General features: G+C 40.3%; 1 protein-coding gene across 1 annotated transcript in view; it reads left to right on the top strand.

The window, feature by feature from the left end:
• KIF16B (kinesin family member 16B) overlaps window positions 1-22,446 on the top strand; it is a 3,706,250-nt gene that overhangs the window by 2,705,843 nt on the left and 977,961 nt on the right. The window lies entirely within an intron of this gene.

Consider the following 22,446-nt stretch of genomic DNA (forward strand, 5'->3'; position numbering starts at 1 on the left):
TAAGTTGTGCAATCTAGAATGATTTCCTCACCACTTTAGACACATGAGGGTGAAAGCCTAGATTACTATCTATGTTTGTCCCCAAGTCCCTGACTACGGGGTCAACTCTAAGGGGTATGTTGTCAATATGATAGTTTCCAGGGATGCATGACTTCCCAAAGGATACTATTATGCATTTCTTTGCATTTAGTTTTAGTCCATGGCTCTGACACCAGTTGTTTATGTCAGCCCCTCCTGGAGAACATTTGTGTCAGTGTGAGACTCAATGACAGCTCCTAATTTGCAATCATCTGCAAATTTAGTCTGCCAGAGTCCACTGACATTGGCCTTGACTTCTGACAAGTAAATGCCAAAAAGGAGCGGTTCAGGGACTGATCCCTGAGGGACTCCACTTGTGACTGGCCTTTTTGTAGAGGTGGACTCCCCAATTCTAGCTTCCTGGGTCCTGTCTGTAAGCCAGTTGGCTATCCACTGGGTGACATATGGGTTTGTACCTAACCTCTTGTATTTGTCAACAATGCCCAAATGGGGTATTGTGTTAGATGGCTTAGCCAGGTCAAGGTAGACAATGTGAACAATTTTGCCCTCATCCATTGCTTTGGTGACCTTCTCAAAGAAGTCCTCCAGGTTGAGTAGGCCTGATCTACCTTTGAGGAAACCAAACTGGGTTGGGTCCAGCATCTGAAGGTTTACTATATCTCAGTTGATCATCTCCATGATAATTCTTTCCATGGCTTTACATACAAGACTAGTGAGACATATGGGTCTGTAGTTTCCAGGGTCTGTAGATGGCCCATCTTTGTGCAGAGGGATGACTGTTGCCTTTCTCCATTCATGAGGCATGAAACATGTTTGGAGGCTACAGTTAAATAGTTATTCCAGAGGCCATGATTGGTCATGTTTCATGCCATTTAGAAGGCATCCTGGGATATTGTGTGGGCCCATTGGTGCAGTGTTCTTGGTCTTAGAGAGAGCATTAAGGACCTGTTCCCTAGTGATAGTAGGGGGAGTTATTTGATGATATTTCCTGAGGGAAGGTTGAGGGGGAGAGAAGGGTTAAGTTGGAGCTGAATTTATCAGCCAAGAGGTTTGCTATGTCTTCTAGCTCAGTATAGGTGGCTGCATTTACATTGAGCTCTGCTCACAATTGTGTATTGCCTTTGAGGTTGTCGATATAGCTAAATAATGCTTTGTGGTTGTCCTTGGCCTGGGAGGCCAAACTTACCTCAAGTTTGGCTTTGGTAGACTTTATTTATCCTCTGAGATGTTTCTTTAGTTTGATGAGAGTGCTTTTATCCTGCTGGGTGCTGCACCTCCTAATTTTTGCCATGATTTTCTTTCTCTTGTTATACAGCCTATTGATTTTGATTCAACCAGGGTGGGTTGTTTTTTTGAGTTAGTTCTGTACTTCTTCCTTGTGGGTACAGCTTCCTCTATGCGGCTATTAACATGCTTGTTACAGGATTTCTGTGTACAGTTCTGCATATGCAGCAGTGTTCTCGGGGTTTATTGGGGCTTGAAATTTTGACAGATTCTCACTTGATAGCAGGAGGTTAGCCTTAGAATAGTTTCTGAATATTCCAAGTGTAACTGGGGGTCCAGGTTTTATTTTTACTTCAAAGGGGACAATTTTGTGGTTTGACCTTACCAGAGAAGGCATTACAGTAGGGGGTGTGCAGCACACTCCCATATTAATGAGGACCAGATCCAGTGTGGTTGCACCCCTGGTTGGTGTATTGACTATCTGGTCCTAGGAGTTTGTGTTTACAAAATCCAGGAATCTCTGTGCATGTACATTTGGTGTTGTATAGGATTCCCGGTTAATAGTGGGGTAATTAAAGTCACTCATGAGTGTGGTATTAGGTTGGATGATTAGTGTTTTAATAAGTTTAAATACATGGTATGGGTTTCCTGGGTGATGGAGGGGGACCTATAGCTTACAAGGCAGTGGCATTGGATTTTGCCTATGGTGATTTGAGCATGGAGCAGCTCAAGTGTATTGTCCTGTTTGACCAGCCTTGACTGGATACTTATAAATAGACAGAAACAATCTTACAAGGTAGGAACGCTGCCAGACGATGTAAGTGATCATATTTTGACCTACATCATAAGAGAAAGAAATGATCTTCCCAACCTCCCCACCTTTAGGATAGCACGCTCTACCAAATACTTTAACTCAGAATTATTTCAAAATGAACTCAGTGCCTGTGACTGGAACCCTTTAAAAACCCTACCACTTGAAGAGGCTGTAAAGTATCTTAACTCTAAATTCTTATCTATTCTGGATAGGCATGCACCTAAATCGGTCCATCAGAATGAAATCTAACCCAGCCCCATGGCTTTCTAAAGAAACCAGCCATCAAATTTTGCTTAGAAACAAAGCTTGGGCTAAGTGGAGAGCTAACAGAAATATCTCTGATCAACTAAATTTTAGGCAGCTGAGAAATAGTACAAAAATGGCAATACTTACAGATAAAAAGAACTACTATTATAAACTGCAACAAACTCACCAAAATAATCCCCAGAAGTTCTGGTCTAGTATCAATAAACTCCTTTCCCCAGGGCACTCTCGAACACCCACCCCACTTGATGCCGATCCAAATAATCCCCATCAAACTGCCAATACCTTCAATTATTTCTTCACTGAGACCATACAATCACTAGCTAGTCAACTAATCTCAGACAACTCAAGCCTTCCCACCACCATACCAGGCATTCTACCTACATTCAAACTGCAACTCATCTCTACTACTCTCATCTATAAATGCATCCAAAAACTCAAGCCTTGTACTCCTTCTGCCGACCAGCTACCGTCACAATATCTCCAAAAAGCAGCCAAAGCTATTGCCTACCCTATATCCATCCTTATAAATAGGACAATAAAGGAGGGAACCATTCCAGACATTTGGAAAATCTCCCACATTATCCCCCTGCACAAAGGTGGTAACTCAAATGACTACTCTAACTATTGGCCAATAGCTCTCTTATCACCCTTAGCAAAAAATATGGAAAAATGCATTCACCAACTTTTACATCATTTATCTCAACATAACATAATAGCAAACTGCCAACATGGCTTTAGGCCATCACACAATACCACAACTGCCCTTTTATCCTTTACAGATACCATCAATAGAAACCGCAATAAAAACATTCTCTCATCTGCACTCTATTGACCTCTCAAAAGCTTTCGACATGGTAAACCACACCCTTCTAATCAATATTCTTGAATCCCTTTCCTTTGACTCTCAGGCTGTTAAATGGTTCAGATCCTTCCTTGGCAACAGGCAGTTCTCTGGGAAAATCAAATTTCATCCTTTCTGCCAGTCATCCTCAGAGTCCCTCAGGGCTCTATTCTTGGACCACTTCTTTTCTCATTATTTATCAATGACCTCCATGTAGCAATTCCTCAAGCCACCTGCATTCAATATGCAGATGATTCCATGCTAGTATGCTCAGCGTACTCCCCATCAGAACTACATTCTATTACTCAAAATGTCTTTAACATTGTAGAAACATGGTTTACAAAATGCTGCCTCCTTCTTAATGCCAAAAAAACCAAGCTCCTTCTCTTTACTCCCACTACTAAGTCCTCCCCCATAGATTTCTCAGTCACTTCTAATAATGGCACTATTATATTCCCTGACTTTACCACTAAACTGTTAGGAATTACCATTGATGATAACCTTACATTTGATTACCATATAAATAACACCATTAAAACTGTCAACAGAAAAATAGGCTCCTTATATAGAATGAAACCTTTCCTAACCCCAACAGCCAGAACCAAGACTGCTCACTCCCATCTAACCTCAACTCTTCTGTATGCCTCACCTATATATACTAACCTAAAGAAAAATAATCTTAACAAACTAGCAACTTCCTATAATAACATCGCCAGATTTGCCACTAGCAATCCCTTTAGAACCCACCACTGTCTGAATCTTTGGCAGCTAGACTGGTTTGAATTCCAAAACCATCTGATTATCTCCCAACTCAACACCACCCCTATACTCTCCAATCTCTTAAGCCCCTATAAAAATCTGAATTCCCTACGTTCTTCTAGCAAACTCCTCGCTAGCATGACCAAGTCTAACAACATGGCTGGTAATTTCCTGTTTACTAACACAGTGGGTAAAAATTGGAACCAGCTACCCAATGAACTAACTCAACTCTCTTCCTTGCCTCTCTTTAAACAAAAACTCAAAATACATCTCAAAACACGCTGGTTATGCTCTTGTAGCAACCCCGACTAACCACCTACTTTCACTACTGATACTTCCTCTTCCAAATAAACTTACTAACATATTTAAAGCAAATTCATGCAAGCAAGGCTATTAATGTTTGAACTCTAATCAACATACTGCTAAAGTCTTTCTTCTTTTGATGTGTAAAATTCCTTATGAATCGTACTGTGCTACATTTTTTGTCACTCTTTCAAGTGTAAATATCTTCAGTATGTTATTATTACTTGTTTTACTTTTTTAAATCCTTTTATTTACCATGTAACAACATTTTTAATTGTTTAATTTTTTTTTAATTTTGCTGGAGCTTTTCTCCCCGGGCCTCTACTGAAAATAGAAATATATCCAGCTAGACTAGCCCAGTTAACAAATGTAAAATAAATAAAATAAATAAAGAAAACTATTGATAAACCCTTATATGATTATTTGACTGTTGATAAACCATTGATACCAGTTATTCAAGGTCTCCCAAAAGTGCATAAAAATCCAATACACCCTCCAGTACGTCCTATTGTTTCTGGATGTCAATGGTGTACTGAACGATTTTCTATTTTTATTGAGAAAATGCTGAGACCTCTTTTGGATTCTAACAGTTATATTTTGAAGGATACCTGACATTTTTTGGGGGACCTGTTTGTGAATTCCAAAGGACAAGTATTTAGTACTAATTTCTTACTGATCACTCTTGATGTCAAATTGCTATGTACTGTGATTCCAAATGATGCTGGTATTAATGTTAAGCACTATTTAACTGAGTATACAGATTTTACTGTTGATACAATTGATTTATGTTGTATTTTCATAGGTATGTACTAGGCTAATGGCCCTGGGGCCTTTACAAGCCTAGCCATAGGATTAAGTTGGCATCGTGCCCCCCCCCCCCAACAGTTCCCAGTGCCTCTGTCAAGTAGAACCACTATCCCTAGGGTGAATTTTCTATTTACCATCCACTCATCAAGATTCCTCTTGAAGAGGGTCAGCGAGGTGTTCTGCTTGACATGCATGGGAAGTCTGTTCCATAGCATGGCCAGTCTGTGGTTATGAAGCTGTCTCTCCAGTATGTTCTGTTGATTGTGGTAATGAGGTTGAGTTCTCTGGAGTGTGTGGTGCGGAGGGATTGGGATTTCTTTAGATGTAGCATTTCTAACAGAGCTGGGTCAGACATGGCTTTGTAAGTCAAGCAGAGATCGCCTCTAAGTAGGCGATATGAGACAGAGAATAGTTGTTTTGAGTCTGCCCATATACGACAAGTGTTTAAGGCCTAGGATCCTCCTTGTGAGGTACTTTTGTGGCCTCTCCAGTTGTTGCAGGTGTCTGATGAGGTACATGACAAATGGGGCATTGTACTCTGGCCTAATGAGGAAAGAGTAGAGGGAGACGATGTCCTCTTTCTTCCTGGATGCAAAACCCTTAGTAATGAGATGTGCCACATAGAAGGACTTTCTGACCACAGTGGCAATGTGGTGATCAAAATAGAGGTTGCTGTCAGTCTGTGTTTCCAGATCTCTAATAGTGCCTTCTGTGTTCAGTGGACTAGCATCGATGTGGTAATTCATGGGAACCGGGTTTTTCCCAAAGGAGATGACACATGTTTTGGCATTGAGCTTAAGGCCATGGTTCTGACACCAGTTGGTCTCAGTGAGGCCATTCTGTAGGATATCAACATCACTTGGGGAGTTAATACTAGCACCCAACTTGCAATAGTCTCCAAACTTTGTCAGCCAGAGTCCCTTCATGTTGGCCTGGACTTCAGAGAAATAGATACCAAACAGGAGAGGACCCAGGACCGAACCATGTGGGACTACACTCATAACTAGTCAGCAATCTGACTTGGAGTCAGCTACTTTCACACTGTGGGTTCTATCTGTGAGCCAGTGTGCAACCCACCTAGTGATATTGGGGTTGATGCCTATCTTAGTGGGTTTTTCTATGATTCCTGAATGGGGAATGGTATCAAAGGCCTTGGCCAGATCTCACGGTAGGCTGTATGGAACCACCTTGCCTTCATCCACAACTCTGGTAACTGACTCAAAAAGTCGACCAAGTTGAGCAGGCATGCTCTACCCTTCACAAAACCAAACTGTGTGGGATCCAGAGTTTGGAGATTCCCTGTGTCCTTGTTTATTAGGTCCATGATGATGCATTCCATAGCTTTGTGTATCAGACTCATCAGGCTAATGGGGCGATAGTTCCCAGGGTCTGTAGTCGCTCCTCCTTTGTGGAGAGGGATGACTGTAGCAGAGTGCTATTCGGTAGGGACAAAGCCTGAGGTGAGGCTGTGATTGAACAGGGCATACAGGTAAGGTGCCAGTTCACTCTGTAGTTCATGTAGATCACAGCCAGGGATATTGTCAGGTCCCATAGAAGCTGTGTTCTTGGTCTTGGACAGTGCTGTCTTAACCTGTGCAGCACTGAATCTGTCGGCTATTATATTGGCAATATCTGTTTGCTCCATATAGGAGGTACCATTGTGCAGTAGCTCAGAGCAAATATGGGTATTGCCGTGGAGATTATTTACATAACTAACGAAGGCCTTGTGGTTGTCATTACTATCTTTTGCAATTTTGTTTTCATAGCTAGCTTTAGAGGATTTGATGAGGGATCTCAAATTTTTGCTGAGGCTGATAAGGGAGTTTTTCCAGTCTTGGGACTTCACCTTATTCTGCATCATTTTTCTCTTTCTGTTGTAGAGTTTGTTTATGGCAGGGGACCACCAGATTGTCTTCCTTTTTTTGGAGGAGAGAGTCTTGGTTCTATTGGGTATGGCGAGATTCGTGCATTTGTGTACATGTTCGTACAGTGCGTTGGTGTATGATTCGGCAGTCATGCAACAGTTCTCCATTTGCATGGGTGCCATGAAGTTAACCACCTCTGTTTTTAGGAGCCCAAAGTTAGCTTTGGAGAAGTTTTTCATGGTGGTTACCTTTGCAGGGGTGGGGGTGGGTGGGATGTGGATTTCCAAGGTGATTAGTTTGTGGTTGGATCTAACCAGGGAGGATTTGACTATTTGTGTAGAGCAATGGTCGCCTGTGTTAGTAATGACCAGGTCAAGGATGTTGCTACCTTTAGTAGGGGTAAGAATGAGGTGGTCCAGGGCATTGGAATTAATGAATTCCAGGAAACGTTTGGCAAGTGCATTGGTACATGAGTAGTTTTCCCAGTTAGTGGAGGAGTAGTTGGTCACCCAGTATGAGAGTGTTAGATTGGACCCTAATATTCTCCAGGGTGCTTAGTGTTTATATCATGCTATCGAAAGATGAAAATAGCGAACGCTATTTTATCGAACCAAAAATATCTAAACCACAAAATATCAAACATTCAGAACAACAAATTTTTTCCCAAGGAAAAAATTTGCTATTCCGAAATGCATACACACAATACAAGCACACCAAAAAAAACATCAATCCACACACATACACTTAAAATCCTACATCTAACCATACACTAAACTGTACATATACTATATATCCACTTACCTTAACCCAAACCTTAACCCTAAGGTCCGTCACTATCGCACACTACCCTAACCCTAACTCACTTAACCCACGCCCTAACCCTAACTCACCAAACCCGCACCCTAACGTACACACAATCGCACACTTACCTGAACCCGACCCATAACTTTCCACTGCAGCACTGAACATAGCAAAGCCACAGAACCTGCCAACCAAATTCTTTCCCTAGGAAAGAATTTGGCGTTCTGCAGCTTCGCTATTTTTAGCGTTTGCTGAATAGGGGTCGATATTAGAACATTCAAAGTTTTAAAACTTAGGAACTAAGTGCTTAGGAATGTGGAGTGTGAGTCTTTGGACATGGTTGGGGACCCTATAGCAGGCCACAACCTTAATCGCTATCTTACCCAGTGTTAGCTGCACCTAAAGTATCTCTGATGCATTATGTTGGGCTACCAATCTGGAGGTGAGTGCATCCTTTATGAATATGGAAACACCACCGCCTTTGGAGCTTCAGTCCAAGTCCTGGGGCCGAAAGGTGTGAAATGAGTTATAGCCTGGTAGTGCAGGGGTGCTTTCTGCTGCCTTGACCCAGGTCTCTGTTACAGCACAAATGACGTTCTCCATATTAAGGACCTTTGAGCGTGTGCATTTTGAGATTTAGATTTCTAGTGTTGAGCAGCATGACCCTCAGATTGCATTTGTTTGAAGCTGTTACAGTGGTAATTTGGTCTTTGGAACACCGCCTAAAAAAGGCGCTCTAGGAGTGGCAAGAGCCTTGGCCAGTATCCCAAAGCCCAGGGGTGACAGATGCAGGCCATCTCTGACAAAGCATCGAGGTCTGTCAATCATGTCATCCCAGGCAGACAGATACTGGATCCCCTTAGAATGACACCAGAAACTTAGCCAATTGTTGAAATCAGTCATTTTCTGCTTGTACTGTGGTATGATTCTGGATGATGGTAGGATGCTGCTCAGGGCTAGGGTCATACCCGCCTGGGCTACATAATCCGAGAGCTTCTCCATGTCTCTTTTCATGTAGTCTAGGGAGGTATGTCTCAGGTCATTCACACCCACATGTACAATGACAGAGTCATATTTGTACCTGTTGTTGAGGAATCTGAGTGTGTGTGTTATGTGGAAGACCCTAGGTTTTTTCTTATTGAACCTAGGGAGTGGGGCATCAGTGTGTCTCACTATCAAGTCACTTGTGACTAGTGTGTTGGGCATGCTGTTTTGCCTTAGGGGCTTTGGTTGAGTGGCACACTGTTTAGGAGAATTATGTGTCTCATTATTAGTTTTGTGTTGTGGTGATCGAGTGCATATCTGCCTTGGAGGTCTCTGCTGTTTGAGTAGATTTTTATTGAGACCCTCAGTGAAGGTGGGTGTGTGGTTTGTGTTTTTATGTGAAGGCAGTGCTGGTGTGTGTTCTGGAGGGCTATGTGTTCCATACGGTGTGGTGCAAGTGTTGACCTTCTCCTCTTGACCAGCTATTTCCATTTTGGTTGGAGAGTGCGTGGCTTCCAATTTGTATATATAACTGCATTTCTCTCAAGTCTTAGTGTTGGGAGGTAGGAGGAGAGGGTTGTCTGTGTACATGAGGCAGTTGCTACATTGCCTCAGGATGCCCAAGTTCACCAGGTTAATAGGAGAAAGCACAGGGAACTGACCTGGAGGAGAGGGTTGTCTGTGTACATGAGGCAGTTGCTACATTGCCTCAGGATGCCCAAGTTCACCAGGTTAATAAGAGAAAGCACAGGGAACTGACCTTTAGACATGCCTGAAGAGGTAGGCATTAATGATAAGTACTGGAGCTGTTTCCTTGTAGAACGTTTAGTGCTGTGGTAGCACTTGTGTGTGCTACAATAATTGCTGCAAGAAGTCTGGTAAAGTGTTAGACTAATAAGCTAGTAACAGGAGAGGAGAGAACAAATGGATCTAAAGGAAAAATTGAAGAGCAGACTTTGGCTCCGCTCAGAAGCTTACAAACAGTCCTGGATACAGTAAGTCTGTATCTGGACTAGACTAGTTACTGGAAAGGTGGGAAAAACGCAAATGTGGGCTTTTAAACCAGAAATTTGAAAGAGATGGAAGAACTGCCCAAACAACCAATAATCTACAATTTCTGGGCCAGAAACCACTCCCCTTTTGGTAGATAGGCTACCTAGTGCTTACCACTCCCACTGACAAGCTAGAATGCTTCCCTCCAACAGAGAAAGGCTTGGAGGCTCAGAAGCTTACAAACAGTCCTGGATACAGCAAATTTGTATCTGGACTGGACTAATTACAGGAAAGGCACGAAACAAGCTTAGAATTTTTTTTTTTTTTTTATACAGAAAAGCAGCTAAAACAGCACTAAAAGCAATTCAAGTGCAGTGCAAACTAGCACACGAATATGTAGCAATATTAAAGCAAATACAGTTTAAATAAATGCAGTTTATTCAAACTATTTTGAACTGAACTGTTTACAAGACACTGGAATGGTGAGTCATCACTGGGACAAACCAGACATTCCTTAAGATTCCAAGAGCAGAATAAGTTATTTCTTACATTTATTTAATTGAATTGCACTTCCTTAATGCTTATAATTGTGCTATATAGCTAATCTATTTTGTTTTGCACTGTTATAAAGCTTTTCTTACTGTTTCACTGCATTTGTGTACTGGTTTATACTCATACTAAGAGTTGTATTTTCTGTTTGAGTGCTGTCTCTGTGTTTTTTTGTGCATTTTTGTGAGGTTTCTGTGTTCTAGTCAGGTATCATATAACTGATTTGTTTGCAGTTAAAAGCATTCTGCAGAGTGTGAGGTTTATTTTGTAGAATAATGTCTTTATGGTTGATGATGATTTTGTTGGCAAAAGAATGGTGTAGCTATGGCATCTTCTTGTGCCAATAGCTATGCCAATATAGTAATGGAAGTTTGGGAGATTGAGCATGTGTTACAGGGACCCTTTAATAAGTCGGTAATTTTTTAGCAGAGATTTGTTGATATATTTTTAATTTGGGGTGGCTGTCTAGAGGAGTTTCATGATTTTGAGAAGTTTATTAATTCAAGCACCTTGCATCTCCAGTTTTCTTCCACTTTTTCAGATAGAAGCCTTGATTTTTTTTAGATGTGAGGGTTATAGCAGATGATGATGGAAATCTTTCAACTTAGTTGTATAGAAAACCCTGTCATTGCAGTAATCTTTTATTTAGAGACAGTATGTATCCATCACATATTTTTCGAAATGTGGTCAAGAATCAAGCTTTTAGAGCCTCTAGACGTAATGTTGACGATGAGGACTTTTATAGACAAACTAGTGATTTTGTTTGTTGATAGGGGATACAATGAATATGAAGTGTTCTGTGCTGTAGAAGAGGTTGCACAATTAAGGGACAAATTTGCTAAACCGTATTTTTCAGACATCACTTCAGTCAATACTGAAGTGAATAAATTCAAAGGAAAAAGATGTCTGAAAGTGCCAATTCATTATTTTAGTAATGTTAATTCATTTACTCATGTTTTTAATAAATTTTGACTGATTTTAACCACTGATAATGATTTAAAGGAAATATTAGGTGAACAGCCAAGATTCCTGTTTAAGAACATGGTCTTTAAAAAGATATGTTACCCTAAAAAAGAATATTGGCACTAGTGGTTTGAACTATACTAAACCCTGAGGTAAGTGTGGTATATGCAAGCACTTGGATAGTATAGTTTTTTTTTTCAACATCCAGATCAGCATAAAAGTTATATGTATTTAAGATTGGTGCTACCTGCAAGTCTGTGCATGTTGTTTATTTAGCATATTGTATGGTATGTTATAAATTTCATGTTGGCAAGACAGTGCTTTAAAGGATAGAATTAGAGAACATCTTTATAATATCAACAGTTGTACCATGACCGATGCCCTGGTCAAACATGTTAAAGAGACCACATTGCTTCAGGTTTCTGATTATTGGGAGAGTGTATGAGGATAATCGGGAAGGTGATATGAGAAACTTACCTGAGCAACTTGAAGCAAAATGGATTATTAAGCTAAGAACTGCTTTTGGTCATGGTCTTAATGACAAGGTCCATAATAAACTCATGCTCAAGGCCAGGCCTTTATTTAGATAGAGTATATATATATATATATATATATATATATATATATATATATATTTTTTTTTATGTATTTTTGTACTTTTTATATATGTTATTTGGATAGCTCAATGAACATTTTTAACTCTTAAGTTTATGAAGGTTGTTAGTACTTTAAATCGAGGGCTTATTTCGATTGGTTATATTTTTAATTGACTCTGTTATTTAGTGGCAGTGTGAATGGTTGAAATGTTATATCTGAAGAAACAGTCTTAACTGTGAAAGCACTTATGTTATTTTTATTGCAATAAAGGAAGCTTATACTGGATCCTTCTGCTACACCTGAATCCACACATCTTTTGGGAACACTTGTTTATTTTATATTATTTTGTGGACTGGGTTACTGGTGTTTATTGGTGGTTTTCTTCTTTGTAATAACTTTTAATACAATTTTCAAAATGCCCTTAATACCTCAATAGGATCTGTGGTTATTTTTCTCTTCTTTTATTTATTTATTGGCATTTGATTACCGGGAAAATCCACTGGGCCGTGGTAACCCATTTTCAGTGGAGGCCCGGGAGAAAAGCTGCAGAGTAAATAAAGAGTTACAAAAGGACTTGCATAAAATTGCTAAAGACATGAAAACATAAATACATATTTCAAACATTTACATAGGAGTTATATAATGTAACATAGACCTGAAAAAAAAGAAAGAAAAAGAAATTGGTAATATAATAATGCAAAAAGGTTGCTCGTAGGCTTAGGTGATGTCAGAGTGTGTAATACAACAGTTACGTATCCATTTGGAGAGAAGATGATTGTGTAGTGCACTTTTAAAGTTGGAAGGGCATTATTGCAAATGGATGGAAGAAGGCAGGTTATTCCAAATCTTGGCAATAGTCCAGGAATACAGTAGCTGGCCAGCAGGTAGCTTGGGTTTATTAATTTGGAGAAGATTTTGGTGTTCAGATTGTAGAGTTCTGACAGGGTTGTATAGTGTTTGTATGGAGCTGAGGGCATGGCACTCATGCGGCTTGTAAATCAGTTTATGCGTGGTAGTCAGCTGAAGGAAGAGTAGATAGTGAGGGAGGTCTAGGCATTGTAACTATTTTAGGGCAATACAGTGGTGAGTAGAATGGCGGTTATTTGTGGCGAATTTAGCAATCTTGTTATAGCAAGTTTCTAGTTTTGTTAACTGGGAAGACTGCAGGTTGGATAGGAGGGGTGCACCATACATTAATGAGAATAAAAGATATGATAGAGCTAGAGTTTATTTAGCAGGCAGTTTTTTGTGAGTCTTGCTTATATTATTTTGAATGTAAAGATCAAATTTAGGGCTGTCATCAATTATAACCCTTAACAGTTTAATAGTTTGCTGTGGGTTACTAACTCGATTTTAGTAGAGTTAATAGAGAAATTTCGAAGTTGGCTTTATTGATAGGAGTGTTTTTCTTGGGAGCAAAAATCATAAGTTTGTTTTTTGGGGGATTTAAAGAGAGGTGATTTAGGTGAAGTCATTTTTCCACATTCAAAAATGCTGCTTGGGTAGATTGCTTAAATGTATCTGAGGTTAGAGCAGAGCAGACTATGGTAGAGTTGTCTGCGTACTGGATTAGGGAGCCCTACTTGATGGCTTGGTGTAGGTTATTAATAAAAATGTTGAACAAAACAGAGCCTAAAATTCAACCTTGCAGAACTCCAGTTGGGTTTTGAATGTAAGGGGAAATGGAGTTCTGCCATTTAACAGCATGCTGTCTGTTGGAGAGAGAACTTTTGAACCAGTTAAGAGACTGGGGAGATAGACCGATGCTAGAAAGCTGGGAGAGGAGGCTAGGGTGAGAGATTTATTTATTTAAATTTGTTGACCGGGAGTGTCCGACTGGACGTAGGTCCATTTTCAGCGGAGGCCCGGGGAGAAAAGCTCCACAGTAAAATAAACAGACAGTAGTTACATTGGATTACATAGCAATTAACAATTTAACATAGCAATTACTTACAACATATTTACAGATGAAGAACATAGTACAACAGTAGACAACTAGAATCTTTATCTGTGAAGTACATAACAGACATTAACAAATGTTACAATGAGAAGTTCCTGCTGTATAATAAGTACTAGGCTTATGAGCATCCGAGCTTGCTATAATCAAGGTAGTTAGTGGAGTGGAAAGAAAGGTAGTGGTTGGATGGGGTGGATGATATTAGAGTGGGAGTTGCAAGGGCATATAAGAGATGGTGTCGAATACTTTTGATAACACCAAAAAAGGGCAGATATGATGTTTCCTGAGTCTTGTGTCCGATACACTGTGTCTAAGAAGGAAATAAGGGCAGTAGCTGTGCTGTCCCAAGGATGAAACCCATGCTGAGTAGGGGAAAGAATATTGTATTTAATTAGGTAGTCTTAAGAGTTGTCTTTGCACACATTTTTGTAGAATATTTGAGATGGGGGAAAGTATAGCAATGGGTCGAAAATTTGAGATGTCTGCTGAGGGGCCACCTTTATGGAGTGGTAGGATGATGGCTTTTTTCCAGAGAGCAGGGATGTGAGATTTTTAGATAAATCTATTGAGCAGTATGATAATGGGATAGGCCACTGAGTCAGCAGCAGTTTTTAGAAATTTGGCAGGATTTCTATTGACTGCATTAGAGCATGGCTTTAATTGCAGAAGAAGCTTTCTGATGTAAGAGGGTAGGGATAGGAGAGAGATTTAGAGGAGATTGCAGAGTCTGGTGCGTATTGTTTAGTGGGGGAGTGTAGATGTTAGCAGAGAGTTTTGCAAGATATTAGAAGTCTAGGAAGACTTATGAGGTGAACTATGTTGAGGAGGAGATGAAGATACAGAGTTATTAGGGAGTGGTATGGATAAGGTAGTAGTAATATTGGCAATGGTGTCAATAAAGTATGCGTTAAAGATAATTGCTATTTGTTCAGGAGCCCTGTCGTGGTGTGGGCAGGGGTTGGGTTTGATGCTAGGCTTCAGAAGTTTATTGATAGAACACCAGAAAATTTGGGGGTTATTTTTTCTACTTGGTGGTTTCAGAGGAAATGCTGTTTGTCGTTAAAGATAAGTTTTTTGACTTTATTATGGATCTGTTTGTACTTACTTGTCAGATGTATTGTTAGATGTAAGCCAGAGGTTCCATGCCTTGTCCCTATTATTCATGATTTCTTTAGTAGTTTTTAACCAGGGAGCATAATTAGATTTGAGTCTTTTGATTCTGGTAGAGGCTAGGCTGTCTAATATTGTTAGAAAACTGTTATTAAAGTACAGTAGGGCATCCTCTAGAGGAAGAAATTGTATAATGCTCCAGTTAATAAACAAGATGTTAAAAGAGGAGGGGTTAAATTTAGAGAGATTCTGAACTAATTTAATGTTATGTTTTTTTTTAAATAGATGTACTGGTTTGAATTTTATAGGCAGGAAGGTGGTCACTTAGAGGGTTGGACATAGTGCCAGAGGTTAAGAACTTAGAGGGATCCGATACTAGGATCCAGTCCAAGATGGATCCACCATTGTTTCTGCTATTATACCTAGTAGCGGTTGTAATAAGTTGGGTGAAGTGAAATACGTTAATGCAGGTGGATGACTGGAGGAGATGGAGGTCCAATCAATATTCATGTCACCATGGCTTATTGTTTTGTTTTTTATAGTGTAAGAAATCCGAGAGAGAATATCTTTTAGAAAAGGAATGCTATTTTCGGGATGGATGTAAAGGACAATTATACAAAGATTTTTTTTAGAACAATTGATGTCTAGAAAGGAGATCAGTATCTCAGCATTATGGAATTGATGGATGAGATCTTTGAATGGAGATAGGATGAGGGCATTGCGGTAAATAGTGACTAAACTGCCTCCTTTTTATGTAGTCAGTCTGATCTAATTATGCTGAAATTTGGAGGGAGAATTTCAGCGTCCTGAATTGATGGCTTAAGCCACGTTTCTGTGGCAGCTAGGATGTCGGTTTTATTTTGAGAAAGCCAGGCATGAAGTTCAGGGGTTTTAATACAAATACTTTGGAAGTTTAGAGTAGGTAGGTGGAGTGATTTTTTTTTTTTTTTTTTGGCGAGGCTGGAGTCAGTAGGGTAGTAAGTGGTAGATGGCCCTGGGTTGGGGTGGATGTTGCCAGAACAGCTGAGGGTGGAAAGTATGTGTGAAAGCTGGAGAGTTATATTAGACAGTTTAGAGAATGTGTATTGGATGAAGTAGAGGTGGGAGTTAGGTTAATGGTGAAGGGTAAAGTTTGTGGGGAAGATGTGAGTTTTATCACATAGAATAGGATTGGTATGGTATATGCTGGGGTTTATATCAGAATAAATATTGAGTAAGGGGAATATGATGAATGCTGCAGACTGTGTTTTGGGAGGGAGAGATTGAGGGTTAATAATTGTGATAAGAGAGAGAATTAGGAGTAAGGAGAATGGGAGCAGAAGTAGGGTTTGATGAAAATGAAGAGAAGTGCTAGACATGATGTATAGGGACTGGATGTGTGGAAGCAAAAGTCAGAAGTAAGTGATGTAAGGTAAGGAAGTGAGGAAGAGAGTCTGAGAGGCTGATGGTAAAGGAGGAATGGTTAGTAGAGTATAAATATAAGGAAAGTGTGGGTGGTTGGGAATGGGGTAGGGTAAGGGGGTGAAGTGAGCCCAAGTGGAGCAGGTCAAACCAAGCCACCAAAGTGATGAGCTATAGAAACAATCAACTAGAGAGTGTGCTACAGGTTGATATCGCAGCTAGCCACCATACAAATAGAATGCAGTCAGGCTGGCCAGGTAATGCAGGAGAGCCTAATAATTCACTGTAAAAAACAGAAACAGCTGTGGCTGGTAGATTGAGGCACTGGCTGTTACTGACAAAATGTAGGGCAGATATACAAGCCACTAAACAGTTTGGCGTATCGCACTCTCCCTGTACATTAGCATAAAAGTTAGAACTAATTATATGAGGCTATGATAACAGTAATGTATCAAAACTAAATAGAACTTGTACTTATTGGCAAAGAGCAATTTGCAGACATTGATATAGTGTATCAGTGTAATGCCAGCTAAGTAGAACTAGAGGCATTCCACAGTGTAGAGGGGAGGGAACTGTGGGGAAAAAGAAAGAAAAAATGGAAATAACTTCCTGGCAAGTGTGCACACTATATAATGTACACACCAAAATGTAACACAAGTTGTTTAGGTCTGACAATACATGGCTAGGTACATACTTATGCACCTTTTCTTGTCATGGGCTCCCTAAGTTTTGCTACAACTCTTTATACTTTCTGTTGCCTCAGTTATTATATTTAAAGATCCAGTTTGTCTATTTTCATCCTATTCAGCTGTGGGCTGCCTGGTCTGACCTTGGCACTAATCTTGAATCTTTTTGGTTCCAGGGTTCTGACTCCTCCCCCACCCATAATCCCATAATTCCTTGGTCTCTACCCTATTACCTCAGATCTCGTTTGCCAGCTGAAGTCTTCAGTCATGAGTCTGTAGGCTCCTTTTCTGTTTATCCTTTCTGGTACTCTTTCTCCAATTCATCTCTTACCAAGAGAGTTTTTACTCAAATTTACAACATAGTTATCTTTAGTGTTTTCTTAGGTAGTTTAGATAATAGTTGTGTGCTTTCAATATAGTTTTATAGTAGCGTTTATAGTAGTGCTTAGTATAGTTGTATTAAGGGTAAGAATTATTTACTAGTTTAGTCAGCCAATAATTATGATTTTTATTTTGTGTGTGTTTTATTTTTTCCTTATGGCTTTTGCTCAGGGATTTAAAAAGTGCACAGATTGTGGGCATAAGCTGCCCTCCCTGTACCCACACTCCGTATGTGTATACTTTTTAGGGAAGCCATTTGGATAATTCTTGCCAAGCGTGTACTTCTTTCAGCCCTCATCCAAGGGCTGCTTTTCTCTGGATCCTTTCTGGTACTCTTTTTCTAATTCATCCCTTACCAAGAGAGTTTTTACATTAATTTACAATATGTAAAAAACTTTCTTACACTGTGAAGGACAACAACGAGGAAAAGAAAAGGCAAACACTACTGAAAACTCCTGTTGTCCACCACGGCAGTAAAACTTGATAATAAAATCAAAACTTTAATAAAAAAGAATATAACATAAAATAAGCAGTCCTCAGTCTTCAGATAAGCGCTTTTGGCAAATATGCCTTCCTCAGATCATAAAAAAGGAATAGAAGGAATATGATCAACAAGCTTACTTGAAAGTTGCTTCATTTATATAATATTAATATAATAATATTATATAATAATACAATATTAATTGTAATGAAGGAAATTATACCTCTTTGCTAGCTGGCCTCCTTTTGGTTTGCAATAAGGGTGTGTCACAGATGAATGGCTGTGATGCCTTATAAATACAGAAGCTGAACAGTCTTTTTTTTATGATCTGAAGAAGGCATATTTGCCGAAAGCACTTATCTGAAGACTGAGGACTGCTTATTTTATGTTATATTCTTTTTTATTAAAGTTTTGATTTTATTATCAAGTTTTACTGCCGTGGTGGACAACAGGAGTTTTCAGTAGTTAATTTACAATATGGTTATCTTTAGTGTTTTCATAGGTACTTTAGATATTTAGATAACAGATAAGTGTGCTTTCAATGTAGTTTTTTTGCAGTGTTTTGTAGTAGTGTTTATAGTAGTGCTTAGTATAGTTGTATTAAGGGTAAGAATTATTTATTAGTTTAGTCAGCCAATAATTATTGTGTGTGTGTGTATATACTTGCGCATTTGCTAGTGTGTTTTATCCTTCTCGTTATGGCTGATGCTCAGGGATTTAAAAAGTACACAGACTTTGGGCACAAGCCTCTTGCCAACATTGTCACTAATTAAACTCCAAAGACCAGTTGACCTTTGCATTCGCTGTCAATAAGTATACATCAGTGCCAGTGTTCTGGTGCCATGTTATGTCCTGATTCGTATCTTTTAGAAATTAGCCAGAATAACACCCCATTTTTCATTGGCAGTAAAACAATTTGTTGACATTTTTATTTATATTGTTTACCAGGGAGCAAAACTCAATCTGAGGTAGAAGGGTGGAGACCATTGAATTATGGGTAGGGGAGGAGCAGAGACCTGGAAACAAAAATCTTCAAGATCAGTGCTGAGGTCAGATCCGACAAACCCAGTTGAACCGAACGAATATCAGACAACATGGATCTGTCGTTACAGTATGTACATAACATTCATTTTTTGAGCTTCAGAGCTGCTAAGCAGTCTTTCTGAAATCATGTTTATTATGCACATGCTCCCCTTTTTCCCTTTAGCACTTTGCAGTTGCTCCTCCTCTTGTTTTATGAGTGCCCCCGTCTTCTGCAATACTTTAATCTTTGTCATCCTCTCTAAGTAACTCCTATTACTTCTGTCCCATATCTGTTTTTCTATTATTTCTACCATGTTTTTAAAGTGAATGTTTATTTTGTCCCAGTCACTAGTTATCTGTCCTGAAGTCATTTCTGTATTTCCCAATAGAACTAATTTTCTGTTCTTTGAATTGCACCTCTTTTTAACTGATTTTAACTGATAAAAAGGAAAGTGTTTTAGTCTTACTTCATTATCCGTATCTTTATCTTATTTTTTTATTGATGCATGATCTGAAGTAGTTGTTAGATGAGTCTTCAGTCTTTTAGTTAAATATAGAATATGTTGTCCTATCTCACCTTCATTCTTACTAGGTTGGGTTCAGATCCGAATCACGCTTTATATTCAAGCTTGAGGTCTTCTGCCAGCTCATGGCTAAACCCTATCAAAGCATGCACCAGTAAACCTCCCCAGATCTCATTTGCCGCTAAAGAAGATCGGGTGCTTGTTCTGCTAGCTCTGACTAAGTATTTTCTTTATATTATCTCCAGCTTAGGTTATAAGTTATTGTTGGCTGCTGTTTATCTTCAGAGAGTTAATTTTCTATTGGATAGTTTTGTTTGTTTATTTGTGGCTGTTTTTCTGCTATTGGCCATTGTCTTTCATTCAGGCCTTGTTGTCCCTCTCCTGGCTTCTCCTTTTAAAAGATAAATAGCCCATTTAAGTTAAAGGGCTATTATTCCTGTCATTTGTCTGTTTTCTCTTTCTGAAGTACCATTGAAGACAGTTGGTTTAAATTAGAGAACTACCTTTCCTTTTAGCCTAAGTTAGAGGGCTTTCTTGATCCCTTTCCTTCTCCCAGGCATAGCCTGTTTAAGTTAGAGGACTGTGCCCTGCTTTATTTCCTGCTATTTTTCCCCTTTTCCTTCATATAACTGCTGTTAGTATTTAAAAAAAAAAAGTTGTTGTTTGAAAAACTTCTGTGATTTTTTTGCTACATTTTCCCCATCCGAATGCCTAATAAGGATTTGAAACCATTAGGTTTCAAAAATGCGAGGGCTGTTGGCAGACAATGCCCTTAACTGATAGATACATGCTTTGCGTCTATTGCCTTGGAGCTGTCCATCTCCAGGAGTTCTGCTCGATTTGCCATGCTTTTATCCACAGAGCTCACCTGAAGAGGAAGAACAAGTTGATATTGAAAGGACTATTGAAACCCCCCTTCTCAGAGGCTTTAGAAGAAGGTCCGGGATTTATCTAAAACTGACAAATCTCCAACTACAAAATCAGACAGGTCTGCGAAGATATCTTCCTCTTCTACCTTATCTGAGCAGTCAAAAAAAGGTTTTCAAAACTTCTACACCAGATCCACAGCCTATCAGATCTGAAAAATCTTCAGCTCCGACACTATCCGTCTCAGTGCCGGTAGAGTTTTAAATACGGCACCGGTCTTCCGTATTGGAGCCGTTCTCCCCTACACTAAGTTCACCAGTTTTACAGCATTCTAAATCTCCATCCGTCTTGACTCAGTCTTCCAGGAGCCTTTCAGACGACAGTGTGTATCGAGTGGTATAGAGACTGTTGAGGACACCAGCTCTGGCCAAGTTGTTGGATGCAACCCTGAGGGCTTCGGATCCTACCGCATCCACCTCATCTGCTCCAATTCCTTCTCCGATCTGACCCCGGACTTTGGAGTCAGAAGATCTGGAGCTGATGTTAGTGGAACCCTCAGATCCAAGACCTATGACGGGATCTTCAGATCCGACCATTCCTCCAATATCCTTGCCTCCAGTGGAGCTAGAGGAGTCTAGGACCTGTCACTCTCCAGTCTGGTCTGGGGAGGTGAGTCAGACTGGACAGCTGTCAGATCCTGCCTTGTCTCTTGGGGCATCAGCTCATGTGAGCTCAGCTCCTACATTGGCCTTGGGTCCATCGTCCTTGATTCCGGGGGTTCCCTCGACTTCTTCAGATCCAGGGATATCCTCGGATCAGGGATGTGGGCCTTTTGAGGTGATGAGGAGAAGGCTGTCTTCACAGAGAGCTCTGCTATCATCTCTGGATGTTCTACCCCCCAGAAGCACCGGTCTCTGTCTCTATACCCTTGCATCCACAGGGACACCGAGATTCTAGGACTCAGGATACCCCACAGGGTAGCCCCCACTCTTCTGAAACCTCTCCAGAGTACCTGCCTGAAGAGGTCCATCAGAAGAGATTATGCAAGAGGAAGCATTTTGACTCCCCAGAGGAGACCATCACTTCTGATACAGACCTTGATGAAGCTGAAGGGTCCTCATGGTCGCCTTCTGATGATGTCTCATTTGGAGACATCCTGGAAATGCTGAAACAGAGGCGGCTGGAAGTCCACCAACCCTTCAACATAGGAGTCTGTATACCTGAAGGCCTTTCTAATCTCACCCTTCCTCCTTTTGGATGTCTCCACCTTTCAACGAACTTATGGACCTAGTTTCTTGGAAGGTGTGGGAGTCTCCGGATTCAGTGGAACTTGTTCCTAGGAGCCCAGACAAATGTATCACATCCCCGTCAGACCAGACCTTTCTAACCAAAGGAGTCCCAGTAGGTGCTATGCTGGTGGTGGCAGCCACCAAGAAGGAACTCTCAGAGGTATCATCTGTTTATCCACCGATCAAGGAGTCTTAGATAATGGACAGATATGGAAAGCTCATTTTTCCTTCAGCGACTTTTTCCTCAGATTGCTGAATTACCTTACTATTTTTACTAGGTTGCAGAGAGACCTCCTGAAAGAGCTAGGAGATACTCACCAAGGTTCAGTGGCTGAAGGGGTTGCAGATAAAGTATCTCCTCAGCTCTCTACCTTAAACTCAGTTGTCAACACCTCCATGAGATTGATTTGTTATGCAGCAGATGGAGCAAGTGGAGCAATGGGTTTGGGAATTTTCCTAAGGAGACATTCTTAGATGCACTTGTGTGACTTCATGGAGCCCTTTAAATCTTCCTTTATGAATGGCCCATTCAATGGCTCATCCCTGTTCGGGCCCAAAGTCAAATGCACACTAACCAGGTGTGAGCAAGAAGGAAAGACTCTGCCATAGGATTCCGTTTTTCCATGCTTACCAGACCTTACCCCAAAGATCAGAAAGGAAGTAGCAAAATGTGGTTCCAAAAATCTCAAAGTTTTCCAGGACACACATGGTGAATCTTACCCCACGGGCATAGGGGGAAGTAGTAATGGAAGATGCTGACCATGCAGTAGAGGGGGTCTGCAGAATCAGGGCAATATATTCTTTCTTTGGTAAGCCCTTTCAGCACTCCTGAATGGAGGGCCGTCTGTCCATCTCTTGAGCCAGTCGGGGGGCCGCTTATCTTTGTACCCACAAACCTGGCAACAAATAAAAGACAAATAG

The sequence above is a fragment of the Protopterus annectens genome, chromosome 1.part2 (assembly GCF_019279795.1).
Source record: "Protopterus annectens isolate FY-2018-M chromosome 1.part2, PAN1.0, whole genome shotgun sequence".
NCBI classification, from domain to species: domain Eukaryota; kingdom Metazoa; phylum Chordata; order Ceratodontiformes; family Protopteridae; genus Protopterus; species Protopterus annectens.